Source organism: Garra rufa, chromosome 1 (assembly GCF_049309525.1).
Source record: "Garra rufa chromosome 1, GarRuf1.0, whole genome shotgun sequence".
In the NCBI taxonomy this organism is placed as follows: domain Eukaryota; kingdom Metazoa; phylum Chordata; class Actinopteri; order Cypriniformes; family Cyprinidae; genus Garra; species Garra rufa.
Genome location: NC_133361.1, coordinates 70788040 through 70805386, shown reverse-complemented (window position 1 = coordinate 70805386; position 17347 = coordinate 70788040). Strand labels below are relative to the sequence as shown.

The window sequence follows — 17347 nt, the reverse complement described above, 5'->3', positions numbered from 1 at the left end:
GGATGTTTGAAGTGTTGATTCATGCATCCTCTAAGTTGCTGCCAGATGAGGTCATTCAAAGGTTGTGGGTTCAAGTCCCACCAGAGTCATGGCTTTCTGGTAACTCTCATACTGTGGAGTTTTAGCCCTCAGGCAGTAGAAATTTGTAGACATGTTCTTTTAGCATCCGCCTCTGGATGTTTTTAACCCTCTGAGTCACCCTCCCGACACTGCAAGAGGTTTGGCACCGTGGCTTAGTTGGTTAAAGTGCCTGTCTTGTAAACAGGAGATCCTGGGTTCAAATCCCAGCGGTGCCTTGAGCGAGGTTGTTGTCCAGCAAGCGCAAGCTTTCCGAAAGCGACCCGCAAAACAGGGGGCAGCGAGTGGTTAATTTTGTAAACCGCCCCGACTCAGTTGTCGGCAAGCACCTTAAAGCTGTCCAGCGCCCAGTCAGCCAACCCCTGGCCTCTTCTCTGGAAGCCTGGATCGTCTGAGTCGCCTTCTCGTAGGGCGAACGTGCTACCAGGCTAGTCTAGTAAACAGGAGATCCTGCGTTTCGAATCCCAGCGATGCCTTTGGTTGCGCACCACAATACAGCCGAGCTCGTGCTTTACCAAAAAACGGACGGCGAATGGCGACATAGAGGAGCTTGTGGACCGCGGGCGGTTCTCTTGCAACACTACCCTCTCACCTGCTTTTGGAGGATAGCATCCCAGGCTAACGGGTCCCACCAAGGAGGTGCCGTGGCTTAGCTGGTCAATGCGCCTGTCTTGTAAACAGGAGATCCTGGGTTCGAATCCCAGCGGTGTCTTTCCACCGGTGGCTGTCTCTGGTCTCGCTGTTGGATGGGGACCCCGACGGCGCTCTGTTTTTGAACCGTGCAAAGACCCGAGGACCTGTCTTTCTGCCCACACAGCATGCCACTCGGCTGAGCTGGACGGGCACAAATCTTTTAAGGAAAAGCCCTCAGTGGCCCAGCCCTGGCATACCGACGGGCTCTGTGGCGCAACGGATAGCGCATTGGACTTCTAGGCTGCCAGATGAGGCCATTCAAAGGTTGTGGGTTCGAGTCCCACCAGAGTCGTGCTCTTTGGCATTTTGTTAAGCCCGTACTGCGCAGTGTCTCGGACAGCAGAAACCATTTTGAGGCCTCCTGTTCTCAGCGTACATTGATTTAAAAAAAAAATGTCAATCATATTTAAAAGGTAGCAAAACATGCCCAAGATCCAATTCAGTGAGGTATGGCAATCACTGTCTTGCATCAAGTGAAGGCAGCAGGACGTTCAAAGTGTTGATTCATGAATCCTCTGAGCCGCCCTCCCCTCGCCTAGCATGCGGGGTGGCTCCGTGGCTTAGTTGGTTAACCCTCTGGGGTCTGAGGTGTTTTGGGGCCCTGAAGAAGTTTTGACATGCCCTGACATTTGTTTTTTTTCAGTATCTTAAAAACATATGAATGGTTAAAGTCAGATTACATTGTAATCAGCACATATTGGGCTACAATAATATGCAAGCAACATTAATGTGCATGTTTGTGTTTTTGAGAAACCTATGTTTATGCGTGGTTATTGAAAATCTAAAGTTTTGAAGTCACTGAAATAAGGCCATGAACGACTTATAGGACATTTCTTTACAAGACTTTAGATAATTGGATGTCGTAGGCTAGAATTTTTTAAACCAAATGATGTGAAAATCATCTCGTTCACTCGTTCAGAGAAAACAATATATTGATTTTAATTTTTTTAAAACATGTTTTGTGATCGAAAGGGATTATTCATAGGTGTGGCAATGACCCATGAATATTTAGCAGTTCACACCTGAGAGACAAAAGAGCCCTCCCTAATGGCCCCATCAATGACTGACTTGGAAACAATGTGAGAAGATTCAGAGAATGGAGTTTTAGATTACTTTTATTTTATTTACTACACTGTATAAACAAAGCATACATAATGAAGGTCAAAGACACATTATTGAGCTCCCTCTCCTAACCCCACAGATGTGCACAGACTTTGTGGCATTTCTGAAAACTTCTTCTGAATTCTGTTCAACAAATGAAACAATAAATCTTACCTGCTATTTTGCGTGCACACAAAAAAAGTCAAAAAATTGTTTTACACTAGAATATCACTGTCTATATATCATATGAATATCATTGCACTTGCTGGGCTGGAACCCCGCCCAAGGCACCGCTGGGATTTGAACCCAGGATCTCCTGTTTACGAGACAGGCGCTTTTTTTTATTTATTTTTTTATTATTTTTTTATTTAAAAAAAACATATTACATCACAAAAAGTACAAAATACATTTCACATCTATTACATATGCAGATATGTACATTAATTCATTCATATTTCTGCCATTTCCATTCCAAACTGTTTTCTGAATACTCTACCAATGTGTTTCCTTTTACAAACGTTTCAATAAAATCATCCTCTCTGTCACTCATTAGAAAATATTTCCATATTAAATTCACAGAATTTTCCATTTTGTTTTTAAACAAAAACCATACATCAACTTTCCTTTTTTCATATTTTGATACATTTCTTCTTAGCCATATTACATTCTTTGCAATTGTTGTCAATAAAGTAAAGACATTCACATTACAACCTTTACCATTGTACCCAAATAAAACCATTTTTTCCCAAGCATTTTGTGTCATATTCTCATTATATTTTTCTTTCAGCATGGATTTTACAAATTTTTTCATTCTTCCCATAAAATCATCCAATTCTTCACAATAAAAAAATAGATGTAATAGACCTTCATCACTTTTCATGCATACCTTACACCTTGCATCTTTTTCTATCCCAATTTTACACAACCTCATTTCTGTTAAAATACCATTATGTCTTAATAAGAAATTAAAATCTTCAAAAATTGGATCCATATATTTCATTCCCACATTTTTCCAAATACCTATTTCATCTACATCATATCTTTCTTTCCAAACCACTCGCTGACCCTGCTTGCAGGTCGCTCGCGGAAAAGCTTGCGCTTGCTGGACACAAACCCCGCCCAAGGCACCGCTGGGATTCGAACCCAGGATCTCCTGTTTACTAGACAGGCACTTTAACCAACTAAGCCACGGCGCCACTCCTCTTGTTAGGCGTGGGGAGGGCGGCTCAGAGGATGCATGAATCAACACTTCGAACATCCTGCTGCCTCCACTTGATGCAAGACAGTGATTGCCATACCTCAATGAATTGGTTCTTGGGCATGTTTTGTTACCTTTTAAATATGATTGACTTTTTTTTAATCAATGTACGCTGAGAACAGGAGGCCTCAAAATGGTTTCTGCTGTGCGAGGGCAACACTGTGCAGTATGGGCTTAACAAAATGGCAAAAAGCGTGACTCTGGTGAGACTCAAAACCACAACCTTTGAATGGCCTCATCTGGAATTCTAGAAGTCCAATGCACTGTCCATTGCGCCACAGAGCCGTTCAATATGCCAGGCTGGGCCACTGAGGGCTTTTCTTACAGATTTGTGCCTATCCAGCTCAGCCAAGTGGCACGCTGTGTGGGCAGAAAGACAGGTCCTCAGGTCTTTGCACAATTGAGGCACGGTTCAAAAATATACAGTGTAGTTGGGGTCTCCAATCCAACAGTGAGGCCAGAGACAGCCACCGGTGGAAAGGCACCGCTGGGATTCGAACCCAGGATCTCCTGTTTACAAGACAGGCGCTTTGACCAGCTAAGCCACGGCGCCACCTCGGTTGGATCCGTTAGCCTGGGATGCTATCCTTCAAAAGCAGGTGAGAGGGTAGTGTTGCAAGAGAAACCGCCCGCTAACCTCGAGCTTCTCTGTGTCCCCATTCGCCGTCCGTTTTTTGGTAAAGCACGAGCTCGGCGGTATTGTGGCGCGCAACCAAAGGCATCGCTGGGATTCGGACGCAGGATCTCCTGTTTACTAGACTAGACTGGCAGCACGTTCGCCCTCCGGGAGGGCGACTCAGACGATCCAGGCTTCCAGAGAACAGGCCAAGGGTTGGCTGACCGTGCGCTGGACAGCTTTAAGGCGTTTGCCGACAACTGAGTCTGGGCGGTTTGCAAAATTACCCACTCGCTGCCCTAGCTATCCCTGTTTCCGGGTCGCTTTCGGACAAGCTTGCGCTTGCTGGACTGCAAAGCCGCACAAGGCACCGCTGGGATTTGAACCCAGGATCTCCTGTTTACGAGACAGGCGCTTTAACCAACTAAGCCACGGCGCCAAACCGCATGCGAGTCTGTCGGGAGGGTGACTCAGAGGATCAAAACATCCAGAGGCGGGCCAGGTGCTGGTCCGCTTTAAAGAGAATGTCTACAAATTTCTACTGCCTGGGGGCAACACTGCACAGTATGAGAGTTACTAGAAAGCCAAAAGCCACGACTCTGGTGGGACTCGAACCCACAACCTTTGAATGGCCTCGTCTGGCAGTCTAGAAGTCCAATGCGCTATCCACAGAGCCCATAAGGGGGTAGCAAGCTGAGCCGCGTGAAGGCTGACCTTTCGGGTCTGTGGCCGTCCAACGGTAAGTGTAGTGGCTAAAATGTCCTTCTTGTGATCGGTAGGTATTCCACAGCATATTAATTCATTTAACCACTCTCTGACGGAAAGAACGAGTCTCTACGCGTGTTTATGTTGAACGACGGTAGAAAACGGTGTGTTCGCTCCGTCCTTTATTGAATACAGAAACCAAAACCAAAACAGCCTTTTTTACTCTACTTCTGACAGCAAACAGACAACGTAATGGCTCAGCGCGCACTCCCATGCCTCTCTGGTCAGTCCAGGTACTGCAATGAATGTACGCTAAATGTGCACTGAACTTGAATGAAATATAACTATAATAATGCAATCTCAGCACAATAAAATGGAGCCAAAATAAACAATCTGTAAATATGTATAAAATAATATTATATCCAACTCTGAGTCTAAATTACAATATGGAAAATGGCACTAACATTTCCGGCCCCTAATTGCTCATCATGGGGATGACAATTACCTAACTAAACTAAAGAGTCATTTTCTACATATTAATCCTTTTCTTAAGTCCTTTACTAAGGTCTAAAACAACATAACAACCTAGACCATCTTGGCCTACAAGAAAATAATAAATTCCTAAATAATAATGTCCTTTATTGACCATGAGATTCTTCCATCTCGAGCAGAAGACACAACTTGTCAATGGGTCTCTCTAAGGTGTTTGTCTTTGTTTTGACAAGGACCCGACGGACGAACCCCAAGGCATCTGGGATTGTCTTCTCCACTTTTCCCATTAACCAAGACCCTCTTGGAGCCCTCTCATCCACAATGAGTACGACATCTCCCTCTTTCACGTTTCTCTTCTTCTCCAGCCACTTCTGCCTTTCTTGTAGAAGGGGCAAGTATTCTCTGGACCAGCGCTTCCAGAAGATGTCAGAGATGTATTGCACTTGCCTCCATCTTCGTTTGGAGTACAGATCCTCCTTCTGAAAGGTGCCTGGAGGGAGCGCTGGCTTTCCCTTGAGAAGGAGAAGATGATTCGGCGTCAGTGGCTCGAGGTCGTCCACATCATCCGATGACTTGGTAAGAGGTCTGCTGTTGATCACTGCTTCTACTTCACACATCACAGTTTGCAGACATTCGTCGTCGAGTGACTGGAGCTTCAGAAGGTTGGTAAGAATCTTCCGTACTGTTCTTATTTGTCGCTCCCAGATACCACCGTGGTGTGAACCGGCAGGGGGGCTGAAGATCCATGTGACTCCTCTTTGCAGTAGAGCCTCAGAGATCCTGGACTGGTTCCACTCTTTCATTGCCCGACGAATCTCGTGTTCTGCAGCTACCAGGTTCGTTCCATTATCAGATCTCATAATCTCCACTTGTCCTCTTCTTGCTATGAAACATCTCAATGCGTTTATGCACGAATCGGTGTCGAGAGAGTGTGTGGTTTCTATATGGACTGCTCGGACTGTAAGGCAAGTAAACAAGACTCCATAACGCTTGACTTGCACACGCCCACGCCTTGCTTCAAAGGGGCCAAAATAGTCTACACCGACGTTCGTGAATGGAGGATGGTCAGGTAGTAAACGATCAGGTGGTAGATTCGCCATCTTCTGTTCACTCACAGCAGCTTGACTCTTCCTGCATTTCACACACTTTGAGAGCACACTTCTCACCGCTGCATTTCATTTGCATATCCAGACCTTTTGTCTCAGCCGAGCAAGGGTGTGGTTTCTCCCTCCATGTCCAATTTCATTATGGGCGTTTCTGATGATCAAGGTTGTGATGTGATGATCCTTCGCCAGGATAGCAGGATGCTTTGTGTGTTCTGGCAAGGCTGCTTGGTGCAATCTTCCACCAACTAGGAGAACCCCATCTTGGAGGAAGGGGTCCAGCCTCACGACAGAACTACTTCTCTTGATCTTCACACCTTTCTGCAGTGCGCAAAGCTCCTCATGGAAGGTTTGACGTTGGCTGAACTGAATAAGCAGAGTTTCTGCTCTTTCAACGTCCTTGACAGTGAGATGTGTTCCTTTCAAGGTAGATCTCCATTTCTTCATGTAGTTCTCAACTGTCTTGATTTTCCCATCTCGACTTTCTGAAGACTGAGCTTGAGAATCGAACATCTTCCTTGTTTCGCACAGACTTTTAAGCAGCTCCTTGAGCCTTAACATCCAGGCGACCGCCTTCTTCAGGCTGTACCAGTCTGAGTAGTGATAAGTCAGCTTGAAAAGAGGGTCTGTGCTTACGTCAACAGTTTTGATGATGTTCATACTAGTCGTGCGCTTAACCTCAGCATCGTCTTCACTTATCTCTCTTGAGAACTCTGACAGGACCGGCCAGTGAGACTCATTCTTTACTAAGAAGTCAGGACCTTCGATCCATGTCCGACACTTCATGAAGTGCTCTGCATTCATTCCCCTTGATGCGTGGTCCGCTGGGTTAGAAGCTGTGTTAACATACTTCCACTGTGCTGGCCTTGTATTCTCTCTGATTGCGGACACTCTGTTCGCAACAAATGTTTTAAAACGTGCACCGTCGTTGTCGATATATCGGAGAACGGTGGTGCTATCTGTCCATAGCACGGACTCTTTTAGATCCATCCGAAGCTCTCGCTTCATGAGCTTATCCATTTTCACCGCAATGGTAGCCGCTGTGAGCTCAAGGCGTGGGACTGTGACTGGTTTAAGCGGTGTCACTCTGGATTTTCCTAGAAGAAATGAGCAATGGACTCGACCGTGGCTGTTCTCAATACGGAGGTAAGTGACGACGCCGTAGCCTGTCTCGCTAGCGTCGGAGAAATGGTGCAGTTGTGCTGACGTCACTGGACCAAATCCCTCAGGCTTGATGCACCTCCTGACAGAAAGGTTGGCGAATTGGCTCAGATCAGACAGCCAGGCTAACCATCTGTTTGTCACGTCTTCTGGAATAGCTTCATCCCAGGTAAGTTTCATTCGACAGAGACTCTGGACAATGGTCTTAGCGAGAAGAATGAATGGCGACAGGAATCCAAGGGGGTCATATATTGAGCTTACGACCGAGAGGATACCCCGCCTGGTGATGGGCATGCTCTTCACATGGATCCGGAACTTGAAAGAATCTGATTCTATGCACCAGTCCACTCCAAGTGCCCTTTCCATGGGTAGTTTATCTCTGTCCAGATCTAGATTCCTGATCTCCTTCGCTCTCTCCTGTTCGGGAAGTGATGACAGCACTTCACGGCTGTTGCTTGACCACTTAGTCAAGTGAAACCCTCCACTCTCACAAAGTGCAATGAGGTCCTTGACCAAGGTGACAGCTTTCTTCTCGTCGGACGTTGAAACCAAGCAGTCGTCAACATAAAAGTGCTCTTGGATCGTTGTTACTGCTTCAGGTGATGACCTGTCTTTCCCATCCTCTGCGGTCTGCCTTAATGCGTAGTTGGCACAGCTCGGGCTTGACTTGGCCCCGAACAAGTGTACCACCATCTTGTACTCGCGCAGAGGCTGGCTTAGATCACCCTGTGGCCACCAGAGGAATCTCAGAAGATCGGAGTCCTCATCAGGGACTCTTACTTGATGGTACATCGCCTCAATGTCGGAGATGAGTGCGATTTGTTCATGTCGAAACCTCGTCAATACTCCAACCAGACCGTTAGTGAGGTCCGGACCCTGCAACAGTTCCTCGTTCAGAGACTTCCCTTGAAACGAAGCTGCACAATCAAAAACAACCCGCAGCTTTCCCTTTTGTGGATGGGTGACGCCGTGATGGGGAATGTACCATACTCTGCCGTCGTCGCGGTTGCGCTCGTCTTCAGGAACTTCCACTGCGTAGCCTTTGGTCAGCAGGTCCGACATGAAGGTCTTGTAGTCATCGTGGAAGCTGGAGTTCTTGGCGAGTTTCCTTTTCAGGTTAGATGCTCGTTGCTCAGCAACACATTTGTTGTTTGGCATCACCACATTTTTGTTTCTGAGAGGCATCCCAATGCTGTAGTGCCCATTAACTTTCTTGATCGTCTCAGTCACAGACTTCATGAACTGAACGTCTTCTTGCGACATTTCTGACTTCTCTTCACAGGCTTGCTCTGGAAAGTCGTGATTGTATTGCTGCAGCAGCATGCTGTCCAAACTGCTGACTGAGATTCTGTTGACTGAAGTCTTTTGACTGTAGTGGCGATCATCACCTTTCTTGAGAGGGCCATTAACTACCCAGCCAAGGATGGTCTTTACCGCATAAGGCCCGTCGTCTTGGCTGTGAATTATCTTCCACGGCTCCATCGCAGTGTGAGCATTCATTCCGATCAGCATCTCAACATCTGCGTCAATCTGTGGTAGCCGCACCTCCTTCCGCAGATATGGCCATCTGTCCAAGTCCTCGTCAACAGGAACATTATCCTTTGTTACAGGTATGTCTGTATGGGTGTAGACGTCTGGCAGGCTGACGTACTTGTTCTCTGTCAGACCACACACTTCTAGGTCTGAGAGCACGAAGCATGACACTGGCTTCTCCTGGCCCATCGTACGGAGTAGCACTTGAGCCTTCTTACCATGAACGCCAAGCTGTCTCATCAACTTCTCGGAGCAAAATGTAGCGGAACTTCCTGAGTCCATGAACGCGTACGTCTCTATCGTTGTATTGCTCCTCTTGGATTTGATGCGCACAGGCAAGATAGACAAGATACAGTCATTGCCTCCGGCCCCGGTGACTGCTGTGACTTCACTTTTGGCTGACGCATCTTCTTGTAGTGTTGAGTGTCCGCTAGTAGAGTCTTGACCTTTCTCAGGCTTGGCATTCTTTTGGTCGAAATTCTCATCCCATCTGCTGTGAAGCAGACTTGGGGTTTCTTGCTGCAGATTTCACATGTGGCTCTCCTTTTACAGTCTTTTCCCATGTGTCCTTGGGTCAGACACCCAAAACAAAGTCCTTTACCTTTAAGGAACTCAATTCTCTCTTTGTTTGGCAGACTTCTTATTTTGTTACATGCGCTCAGGGTGTGACCTTTGTTGCAGTACAGGCATGGCTCTTGAAAAGCGTTGTTTGTCTGCTTGTTCTTTCTTGGTTCTGAGGCATCCCATTCATCTGGCTTAACACTAGTTGCACAACCTGTGGTTCTTTTCAGTCCTCCCTTGGCATATCTAGCGTCTGGCTTGCCCCTTACTTTCGCCTCGGAGGACTCTTTGAGATCACCGAACAGTGGGTCTGAAACTATCTTAGCTTGTCTGTTGATGTACGTCACGAGATCAGAGAACTTTGCTCTTCTTCCTTCCCTTTCTTGTATGTCGAAAGCTGTGACTCTCCATCTTTCACGAAGTCTGAAGGGCAACTTTGAGATGACGACCCGAAGGTTGCTCGGGCTGTTCATCTCCTCGAGATACTCCATGTCCTTCATGACATTGTTACATCCAGCAAGAAAGATGGAGAAGCTGTGAAGTGACTTGGCATCTTCCGGCTTGATTTGAGGCCATTTGACAGCCTTGTCCACATAGGCCGCAGCTATTTTTTGCTCATTGCCATAGTGATAGGTCAAGAGCTTTCTTGCTTCATTGTAGCCTCGTTGTGCACTCATGTGATGGCAACTTCTCACAAGTTCTCTTGGTTCACCACTGGTGAATTGCTCTAGATAGTACAAGCGGTCTTCATCGTTGTCTGTACGACTGTGGATGATGTGCTCAAACGCCCTCAGGAATGGCAGGAACTCAAAAGGATCGCCACTGAATACAGGTACCTTTCGTTGTGGTAGATTGGCTAGTCTCTGTTGTGTGACTAACATCTCTGTGATATCCTTCTGTTTCAATATCACTTCGCCGAGCTCAGCTTGCCTTCCTTCAGAACTAGTACTTGTGTTATTGTTGTTTTCGTTCTTTACTTGCACATGAGATGTGTGTCTAGTTGGGCTGTGAGAAGCACGGTTGTCTTGGATAGCTTGAGGACAGCTAGTCAATCTTGGCCTGACATCTGAAGCATGATGTTCGATGGTTGCTGCTATAGGCATGTTCTTATCAAGGTAGGAATTCATACCGTCGTCGTCCACATTTTCTTTGTCGTATTCTTCCAGAACTTGTAGCTTTGCTGTGGACTCTGCGATAGCAGTTACAACATCTAGCTCCTCCATTTGAGCCTTCAACTGAATTTTCTTGGCTTTCAGCTGTGCTTCCATTTGAGCCTCTTCCAACTGCAGTGCCTGTTTCTTCTTAAGTGCGGCTGCTCGTGCAAGTAGGGCTGCACGGTTAGCTTCCTCTATTCTACGCAAAGACGAGGCATGAGACGATGCTTTAGACGATCTTGAGTATCTACTGCATACACTTCGTGGTGTGACTGAACAATATTTTTCTTGTACAGCAGATGCACTGTCATCTGGATCCACATCTTCGGCGGCAGGCTCACCTTGCCGTGTCATTGCGCCAACCTTTGGAGTCTCATGTTCAGCAGCAGCCTGTTTGTTAGCGGCCTTGGTGTGCCGTCTTGTTTTTATTATCCAATGCTCCAATTTGGTCAAAAAGCTCTCATACTTTGTAAGGTTTGGCTCACTCCAATACTGCTGGTCAGCTTTCCTTTCATCATCTGACAACAGTTCACTAACCGCATTGTTCACTTCAATAAACTCATTGAGGAATTTTGAGTAATCGCTGAGATGATCCTTTTCCACTAGAAGTGCGTTGGAATCATTTCTCATTAAGTTTTCTATTTCCTCTGCTTTGGAAAGAAGGCGTGCTAATACACGTTTCCTGAAATTCATCTGTTTATTAAGCTTCTCTTCGAATGCCTTTTTGGTCAACTTGATCTTTCTTTTCACGTCTAGCTCGACATTGCCCTCCATCCTGGTTTCGTCCACAGACATTTCAATTGGCTATTAATGTTAGGTGAGTCACTTATGACAGCAATCTCTTGCAAACTTCTGAAATCCAGATCAACAGTCCTGCCTCAAAACATTTGGATGCTTTCAAAAAAAGAGGTTCCAGGGCTTATTTCCAGAATTAAACTCGAGCTTCTTCTGGGCTGATATGACTAGCTAACAATAGCACATTTCTCAAATGCCCTGTTTGGCTACTGGCTAGTAGCAAATCTTGAAATTTCTAATATTTTGATTCGGAACGTTACTTGGCTACATTCATTAGAATGACAAAATTATCCTTATTTCGCCATTACTATCCAGGTCAGCAGCTATAGCATACTTTCACTTTTGTTCTTTGTTTACTCAACCTTCCTCGTAGAAGTCATCTGGAAATCCTGTCGGGTGCCCAGCGTTGACACCGACGACGCTATTTCTTCGGCTTGTTAGCTTCCTTCCACAATACGTGTCCAGCGCAGCGCAGCGTATCTTCCATCGGCTCCCGATCTTTCTCTCTCGCCCTCGGCGACCGTTTTCTACTTAATGTAGTGGCTAAAATGTCCTTCTTGTGATCGGTAGGTATTCCACAGCATATTAATTCATTTAACCACTCTCTGACGGAAAGAACGAGTCTCTACGCGTGTTTATGTTGAACGACGGTAGAAAACGGTGTGTTCGCTCCGTCCTTTATTGAATACAGAAACCAAAACCAAAACAGCCTTTTTTACTCTACTTCTGACAGCAAACAGACAACGTAATGGCTCAGCGCGCACTCCCATGCCTCTCTGGTCAGTCCAGGTACTGCAATGAATGTACGCTAAATGTGCACTGAACTTGAATGAAATATAACTATAATAATGCAATCTCAGCACAATAAAATGGAGCCAAAATAAACAATCTGTAAATATGTATAAAATAATATTATATCCAACTCTGAGTCTAAATTACAATATGGAAAATGGCACTAACAGTAAGAGAGCGCAGGCTCTCTCTGCAGGAAGGACAGGCCCTAGGGTCTCTGCACAATTGCGGTGTCGTTTGAAAGGCAGAGGCACTGTAAGGGCCTCAGGTCCAAGGGAGAGCAAAAAGATCCAACCTGTCGTTTGCAAGGCTCCGCTGGGATTCGAACCCAGGATCTCCTGTTTACTAGACAGGCGCTTTAACCAACTAAGCCACGGCGCCGGTCAATATGCCAGGCTGGGCCACTGAGGGCTTTTCTTACAGATTTGTGCCTATCCAGCTCAGCCGAGTGGCACGCTGTGTGGACAGAAAGACAGGTCCTCAGGTCTTTGCACAATTGAGGCACGGTTCAAAAATATACAGCGTAGTTGGGGTCTCCCATCCAACAGTGAGGCCAGAGACAGCCACCGGTGGAAAGGCACCGCTGGGATTCGAACCCAGAATCTCCTGTTCACTAGACAGGCGCTTTGACCAACTAAGCCACGGCGCCAACCCGCATTTTAGGCGTGGGGAGGGCTGCTCAGAGTATCAAATCAGCATATTAGATTTCTGAAGGATCGCATGACACTGAAACCTAGAAAAATAATGATGCTGATTATTTAGCTTTGCATCACAGAAATGAATTATTTTTAAAATTATATTAAAACAGAAAACATTGTTATAATGACATTTCACAAAATCACTTTATTTTTGTATTTTTATCGCATAAAGGCAGATTTGATAAGAATAACAGACATTTGATCAATACTGTAATTGATTCTTTTTGCTTCATAATTTTTTTTTTATCTGCTATAAAATCTTAAAATATGGTCCACCCAAAAAGTTCAAATTCTTTTATCTCTCTCGTGTTATTCCAAACCTTAATGGCTTTGTTACTTTTTGTATTCTTTCTATATTTTAAATATGACATATTATGAATTAAATTTTAGTTTTTACCATGCACTTCATCATCTATCAATCTTATTTGATTCTGGTGAGCCACACATTTTAAATGTAAAATGCATTGGTTTAGGTTGGCTGGTTCAGGATGGGCCAATGAACTTGGAAGCTATTCTGGTGGTAAACAAAAGTGGAGAGAAAGAGAACTTGACACAGCCTGATAAATGAAAACCAGACAACAAGCACAACTGTGAACTGTGTGGCACCCTCTCAAATGATGAATGTGATTTTATTCAGATTTGACTATTAAGCAAAACGTTGCATTTGTAATGCATTGTATTTAGATATTTCGTATCTAATAGTGTTATATTAAGACTAAATTTATGGCAAGAAAATCTGATGTGAAGATTCATAAACTACAGATCAACTATCAAAACAAACCTATGCCCTTGTATGATGATTCAGCAAAACATTTAATAATAGGCTGTTATTTACAGTCGCAGATTCCAAGGATGACTATGATGCAAGACACCAAGTTCCTGTCTTGGATTTGTACTGAAATGCAGCCCATATTTCATGTTTTTTTTCTGGCATGACAAGGCCCTTGAAGAGCTTCACCTCAACATTCAGGTAATCTTTACCCGTCTGAAGGCTGTCATCAGACGTGGCCACTGCAAGCTCAACTCCCCATCTGTGATATACTGTTGAGGTATATTATATATTGGACAACATATTAATTTGCTTCACTGGAAATCATTTTAAAATGTCAAGTAAATGATGACAGTTTTCATTTTTGGTGAACTATCCTTTCATAAGTTTCTTTAATTTGAAATAAAGTTTCTGAGCTAGCTTGAGATTAAATGTGGGTCATGTTCTTTGAAGTTATATAGTTCTCCACTGTAGTCTTCAAGGTGTGAGGTGTATTCAGATAGCTTTGCACATGTAGCTCTTCAAAGTTAGCCTGAAGTTGTTAATCAACACATGCACACAGTTTCACAAAAAATACATACAAATTCTCATTAGATCACATTGCACATACGCAACTAGTGCATCTAAAAAAAAAAATAGAATATCATGAAAAAGTTCTATATTTGTTGCAATTTAATTCAAAAAAGCAAACTTTTTTTATTCTAGATTCATTGCACACAAACTGAAATGTTGCTAGATATTTTTTGATGTATTATTCTGATGCCTGGGCTTCAAAAACGCCTCAGCAGTGCCACAGGATTATTGCCTCCATGTCACGCCGCATTGAAGCCGTAATTTGTGTAAAAGGAGCCCCAACCAATTATTAAGTGAATAATTAAATCTACTTCAGAGATCTTGAACATTTCTGTTTTGTATATCTTTTTGATCTTTGGAAAAAATATTCAAATTTTTTGAGGGACTGATTTTTTGTATATTTTTTTTTAGGTTGTATCAATCTGAATTAAAACTAAAAAAAAAACCCTCTTGAAATATTTCAGTTTGTTTGCAATGAATCTAGAATATAAGAAAGTTTCCTTTGAATAATTAAATTACAAAAAATAAAGAACTTTTCCATGAAATTCTAATTTTTTGAGACACACTTGTACACATGCAAACAGAAAACATATTTAAAATGCATAAAAAAAGTAAAAATAAATAAATAAAAATCACAGGAAAAGGTTATATAAAATACATTTTCACTACTAGTGTTTATCCAGTTATGGCCAGCTACATTATTACCTTATTAGACATTATAAACTCACATCCCACACAGAATATGTTGTCTTTTTTGCTATTGTCATCACACACTGAACTGCCTAAGTCTGATTGGGACCATGGGTCTCCAAATATGAAGACCAGCCTAATAGGTCAACAATGGGGTCATGGGCAAAATCAGTCTCAAATGCCCTTGAATAAAAACAAAACCATTCACAACAGAACTTTCAAATCTGTGGACTCAACCAAAATAAATGACCCAATGTTCACATGTTGGACTTACATTTAATACATTTTATCTTCATGAGCCGCAGGGTGTAATTTGGATTTGTCTGTGCATGTGTTGTTTTACTTTTAAAGGTTTGGTGCCCATCCACTTCGATCATATGACTGACAGACTGCACCGGTTTTAGTCAAAAATCTTTGTTTGTGTTCTGCTGAAGAAACAAAGTCACCTACATCTTAGATGCCCTGGGGGTAAGCAGATAAACATCAAATTTTCATTTCTGGGTGAACTATCCCTTTAACATAATTCCATAAAGCTGGGGAACAATAGTCCGTCAAAGACGGGGAAGAAGGGAAGAAAAGGGGGAAGGAAGAAAAGGAGAAAGGGAAGAAGAAAGGGAAAAAATGACGAAAAGAAAGGGTGAAATGTGACGTTAGAACATATTACTTCCTTAGCATGCACGCTACGATACATTTTCAGGTTTCTTTGTGCGTGAAAATCGCGCATTTATATTACACTGTTTCCTATTGCAGGCGCTCACCAAGACCGGGGTTCGAATCCAGATAAAGGCACCTTTTTGTATTGTTATTGTTATATTGTTAATTTCATTAAATAAATGCAATTTTTAAGGTTAATAAAATGTACATATGTACAATTCTTCCATGAAAAATAAAGAATGCCAATGGAACTGTGGTATTGTTGATGTTATTATTACTTATTATTTTGTAGTTATTGTATTAATATTATTTATTCTGATTAAGCATAATATTATTCTTTGTTTAATTGATATTACTTATTCTGATTAGGAGTTTTGTATGTTACCTTCATTCAAGACACTTACAAATATGTTATTTGTATTGAAAAAAAGATAGTAATTAGAATAAAATAGTCATTAATATGTTGAAATTTTTTAATTTACAATCATGCCAACAGAACAGTAATGAATTTTAAATAAATACAATTATATTAACTATTAAATAAGTTTTCAATCAACAATAAATTAAAAGGGGAAATAAAATGAAAATAAAAACAGAAATCAAAAAGCAACAATTTCCCAGTTTGTTTTTGTTTTACAATTATTCCAACAATACAGTAATGCATATTAAATAAAATAAAATATTAAATAAGTTTTCAAACAACAATAAATTAAAATGAAAATAAAAGTAAAAGTAAAAAACAAAAAGCAATAATTTGCCAGTTTATTTTTATTTTACAATTATTCCAACAATACAGTAATGAATATTAAATAAATAAAATTAAATATTGAATAAGTTTTCAAACAACAATAAATGAAAAGGAAAATAAAATGAAAATAAAAGTAAAAAACAAAAAGCAATAATTTGACAATTTGTTTTTATTTTATAATCCAGCAATACAGTAATGGATATTAAATAAATAAAATGAAATATTAAATAATTTTTCAAACAACAATAAATGAAAAGGAAAGCAAAATAAAATGAAAATAAAAGTAAAAAACAAAAAGCAATAATTTGACAATTTGTTTTTATTTTATAATCCAGCAATACAGTAATGAATATTAAATAAATAAAATGAAATATTAAATAATTTTTCAAACAACAATAAATGAAAAGGAAAGCAAAATAAAATGAAAATAAAAGTAAAAAACAAAAAGCAATAATTTGACAATTTGTTTTTATTTTATAATTATTCCAACAATACAGTAATGGATATTAAATAAATCAAATTAAAAATTAAATAGGTTTTCAAACAACAATTAATGAAAATGCAAATAAAATGAAAATAAAAGTAAAAAACTAAAAGCAATAATTTGACAATTTGTTTTTATTTTATAATTATTCCAACAATACAGTAATGAATATTAAATGAATAAAATGAAATATTAAATACGTTTTCAAACAACAATAAATGAAAAGGAAAATAAAATGAAAATAAAAGTAAAAAACAAAAAGCAATAACTTTCCAGTTTGTTTTTATTTTATAATTATTCCAACAATACAGTAATGAATATTAAGTAAATCAAAATTAAATATGAATTAGGTATTCAAACAACAATAAATGAAAAGGCAAATAAAATGAAAATAAAAGTAAAAAACAAAAAGCAATCATTTCCCAGTTTGTTTTTATTTTACAATTATTCCAACAATACAGTAATGAATATTAAATGAATAAAATGAAATATTAAATACGTTTTCAAACAACAATAAATGAAAAGGAAAATAAAATGAAAATAAAAGTAAAAAACAAAAAGCTATAATTTGCCAGTTTGTTTTTGTTTTGCAGTTGTGCCAACAGAATGGTAATGAATATTAAACAAATACAATTAAATATTAATTAGGTATTCAAAGAACAATAAATAAAAAGGGAAATAAAATGAAA

General features: G+C 41.3%; 8 non-coding genes across 8 annotated transcripts; 3 read left to right on the top strand and 5 right to left on the bottom strand.

Annotated features, from left to right (window-relative positions):
• Positions 1 to 222: 222 nt before the first annotated feature.
• Positions 223 to 296, top strand: trnat-ugu (transfer RNA threonine (anticodon UGU)). Its single transcript has one exon. It is a non-coding gene; the product is annotated as a tRNA-Thr (tRNA).
• Positions 297 to 716: 420 nt separating this feature from the next.
• trnat-ugu (transfer RNA threonine (anticodon UGU)) lies at positions 717 to 790 on the top strand. Its single transcript has one exon. It is a non-coding gene; the product is annotated as a tRNA-Thr (tRNA).
• Positions 791 to 973: 183 nt separating this feature from the next.
• Positions 974 to 1063, top strand: trnar-ucu (transfer RNA arginine (anticodon UCU)). Its single transcript is given in 2 exon segments — positions 974 to 1010; positions 1028 to 1063. It is a non-coding gene; the product is annotated as a tRNA-Arg (tRNA).
• Positions 1064 to 2994: 1931 nt separating this feature from the next.
• On the bottom strand, positions 2995 to 3068 carry trnat-agu (transfer RNA threonine (anticodon AGU)). The gene has a single exon. It is a non-coding gene; the product is annotated as a tRNA-Thr (tRNA).
• A 541-nt stretch (positions 3069 to 3609) lies between these two features.
• On the bottom strand, positions 3610 to 3683 carry trnat-ugu (transfer RNA threonine (anticodon UGU)). The gene has a single exon. It is a non-coding gene; the product is annotated as a tRNA-Thr (tRNA).
• A 428-nt stretch (positions 3684 to 4111) lies between these two features.
• Positions 4112 to 4185, bottom strand: trnat-cgu (transfer RNA threonine (anticodon CGU)). The gene has a single exon. It is a non-coding gene; the product is annotated as a tRNA-Thr (tRNA).
• Positions 4186 to 12349: 8164 nt separating this feature from the next.
• trnat-agu (transfer RNA threonine (anticodon AGU)) lies at positions 12350 to 12423 on the bottom strand. Its single transcript has one exon. It is a non-coding gene; the product is annotated as a tRNA-Thr (tRNA).
• Positions 12424 to 12617: 194 nt separating this feature from the next.
• trnat-agu (transfer RNA threonine (anticodon AGU)) lies at positions 12618 to 12691 on the bottom strand. Its single transcript has one exon. It is a non-coding gene; the product is annotated as a tRNA-Thr (tRNA).
• Positions 12692 to 17347: the final 4656 nt, after the last annotated feature.